Raw genomic sequence first — 4,006 nt, forward strand, 5'->3', positions numbered from 1 at the left:
TCTTCTTTTAGTTAGCTCCGATAGCTTAGCCTTCTCTCGTTGTTTCCAAGCAGGAAAATAGTGAAACGAAAGTCCGTTTTCCATCTTTTTACCGTTTCAGTAGTGTGATCGGACATTACACCCAATAACGAAGCAAGTTCGTCCCATAGCTAAAATATCTGTGAGACAGTCGTTTTTGTCGGTGGCAACAAAGATGGCGCTGACACCCCTCCGACTAGAGCAGTGACGTCACGCTCCGAAGCTCTATTGTTCAGGGGGCCGGCCCAAATGTGGAGGCGGGCCGTAGTTTGGGGACCCCGCCTTAAAGCTACAAGACTAAATCCTAAATCATTACAATAGATTCAAAAAGGGGACTACAAAATAGAGACCCATTAATCACATGGTTCATTTAGAAAAAAACAAATTCATTCTAATTGAAAACAGTTATGTTCAATAAAAACTACATCAAGAACCTCTTGTTGTTGATGCTGACCCTGGACGGTAGGGTCAGCACTCCCAGCCTGTGGAGTTTATGGTGAATACAGTCTCTGTTTGTTTGGCCAGATCAGGAAACTGTGCTGTCTAACCTCCTAACATTTAGAAAAACACTAACTCCTCCCTCTTTGACTTAGCTCAGCCAATGGCTTTGTCTGCCTGAATCACATCTGTTAACCCTGGACTGTTGTCAAGCATGGACTGAGTCCATGCCTGGGGAAAGGGCTGGAAGGGGAACTATTCAGGCCCCAGTGAAAGGAGCTTCATATTTCTCCATTGTTATGAAAAAAACACAAAAATGATGATGCCCTCATTCAGTCCCTTCTGTGCATTAGCCATTTGTGGTAGAGTGGCAGTGATATTAGCAAAGAGAGAGCACAAATTTAAGGCAATTATCACCTTTATTTAATATGCAGTCAGGACCTTGACGGCACTATAATAGACCTTTTATACAACATAGTTCTTGCATTATCCAGCAGTCTTGAGCCGTAAAAAGACCTTACTTGTGAGAGAGGCAGCTGTGACCACAAAGCTCCCTTCATCTGCACCCCAACCTCACAGACAAGCATTCTTTGGGCAGGCAGAATAAGGGTCTGATTGATATAGCCTCTTTTAACAGACCTGCAGAACTTTCTTTAATTGATTAAACAAACCAGAGTCTGGAGGTGGGCTGGAAGAACTGCATTCTAAAATCCAAAAATGTCCAATGGAAACTGGTTTTCATCCTGACAGCATCAGGACGTCTCAGCCACAGTATGAAAATATTTGAGTTTGACTCCATCAATGCCAGTTGTGAATTGTTTGTCTTGGTTTGTTTGAGTTGGGACAGATAAAAAAAAAGGCTCCAACTATCACGCCAGAACAAGCAAGTTTGAAAGATTGCTGGAGAGGCAAAGACTCAAAGCAGTTGGTGTTAGTATCCCGGCTTGTTGAGTTGTTCTAAAGTTTGATTTGATTTTAGTTTCATTATTATTTTGTGTTAGTTTCTTTTGATTAGTGTTGTTAATGCCTTTCCTTTCTTCAGTCCTTTATTTTACTTATTTATTTTGAACATGATAGTTCTTCACATACATTCTCCAGACAATCAGATTCAATATCTCCAATTTTCACAAATTGTTTTCTGCTCTTTCAATAACTCCTCATCCAGTTCAAAACTACTCCCCAAATTCCATAACATTCTAATTTTTTAATTAAGATATCATGATTTATTGTGTTAAAAGCTTTCTTTAGATCTATGAATACCCCTACCCATTGGTAATTTCTTCTATTAAGTCATTCAGGGCTAGTGATGTTGACTGATTTGCTCTGAATCCATATTGACTACTGCTATGTAGTGTATGTTTGTCTATGAATTTTTCCATAGACAAACATAGACAAAATTTGTCTATGAATGAACTAGAATATTTCTCCGTGATTGTAGTTCATGTTTATTACTTGTTTCTTTCTTTCTTTCTTTTTTTAAAGGTTTTGTTGGCTCTTGTGGCCTTTATTTGAAAGTAGTTCGACAGGAGGGAGAGTAAGGAGAGAGGGGGAAGACATGCAGCAAATAATTATGTTTCTTTAGTTATTCTTTAGTGTTAGATTTATTTCCTAGTCAACAGTGCACTCTCCCTCGTCCCCTGTCCCACTTTCCCTCTACCTGTACTCAGTCTGCATGCTGCTCTTTCCTTACACCTGCAAACTGTTAGCTCATCACCCTAAGTCTTTTGTTCAGCATTCAGTCTCTCCAGTGCACCTTATCCTCAGTCACTACTCGGCAGTTTTTCCTCATCTATACTCCTATTATTTTCCCATCCATTCACCATTGTCATTTTGGGTTCCTGTTTTGCTCATTTCTGGCTCCTTGTTTCCTGTGTTCTCCAAGGTTTTTGATTATAAGTTTTTGTTCTTTATTTGTTAATTAAATATCACAAAATTTACTCTGTGCCTTCNAGTTGAGTAAAGCTGTTGGATGCAGGTAATGTTAGCTAAAAGATGACTAGCTAATATCAATACAGAACCTTAAGCTTAACAAGTAGCTTGTAGGCTACCGATGTTGGTGTCTATTTTCAGCTACGTACATTCATTTTGCCCCCCAAAAAGTCGATGTCACCCTCCCCGTCACATGCGTCGTTTCAACCAGACAGCCATTTGTAATCCATAGGGGGGGGCGCAGAAAATGTTTGGAAACCACTGAGTTAAACCATGGTACTCATGCAACTCATGAACTCTCCCTTCTGCTGAAGCCCTCTTAGCTCTTTCACTTCCTCACTAGATTATTTTTGTTTTCTTGCATGTTCATCAATTTGAGTTCACGTTTTCTTTGTTGAAATACTACTAGCATGACATTAAGTTAGATCAAGTTACCTTATTTAGCTTGTTGTTGACATGGTTCAGTTTTTATACAAATAAAAAAAATTGCATCAAAGATTCACTTCTCTGAGTGCAAAACAAATGCCCCCTGAAACCATATGAAAATGGTCAAAAATTGAAAACTTGAGAATGTTAATTGTCTTTTAAAGTTCCAGTTTTTTAAGGGATCCAAGATTAGTTGAACATGTTGGCCTAAATGTGGTAATAATTTTCCTATTAACTAAAACAACGCTATTTGTGATATGCCAAAACTCATAATTACTTCAAAAAATGTATATCTTTTGTTATATTTTTCATCTATAGAGGTCGCCATCTTTTCACCTGCTGGGTTGATGATGCTGTTGAGTCCATTCTGTAATAGGAATCTACAGCGTAAACACAGGAAGGCTAACTTTACCTGAGTTGTTGTTTATCATGTTGTGTTTGACTGGCGTAATTTTACAAAATGTCATACTGCGTAACTGTTGGATGTAATTTAAAAAAAAGAGCAAGGTGAGTCTGGTTCGCTTCCCATCTTGAAAAAGAAAAGAGCACAGTGGGAGAGAATGGAACATAACTTCCAAAGGACCTATTTGTACCCTCAACAGCTGTTAACAGACCGAAACAGAGCTATAGAAATACTTACCAGATCACACAGCTCGACCAGAAGTATGTGTCATTCATTGTTTCATTTAAGAAGTTGAAAATGGCAACATTAGCAAAACATCAGCTCCTACGGTCAACTCCATTTGGTCGCCCTCATCTCCATTACCTCTTGTGATTTCTACATTACCATTGATTTCAACATGTTCTGGTTCAATTTTAAGAGGCTTAGAGACGTTACTCATTGCTGTACCCTTGAATCCATTGCAGTGTGAACAACATGGCATTTGTGTGACAATATATTGAATTAAAAAATATCAAAATTGAACAACCTACAGTATTATTACTGTATTGTTTTACATCTGAAATAAATATTTCTCAAATAAAATCTATTGTTACTGTAGCTGAGTTAATTTTAATTTTTTTTAGTTTTTTGATGAACCTTCTCAAAACACCTTGTTGAATTTACATGATTGCTGTCACCTTTGCACTTTTTTCTGTTTTATACTGTTTTATTTTGGATCCTAATGTGGCCCCAAATCCATCCCCATAATTGTTTTTCCTTGGTTTTTGAATTGTATTTTATTTTGGTGGAGAA

Source organism: Poecilia formosa, unplaced genomic scaffold (assembly GCF_000485575.1).
Source record: "Poecilia formosa unplaced genomic scaffold, Poecilia_formosa-5.1.2 Scaffold633, whole genome shotgun sequence".
NCBI lineage: Eukaryota > Metazoa > Chordata > Actinopteri > Cyprinodontiformes > Poeciliidae > Poecilia > Poecilia formosa.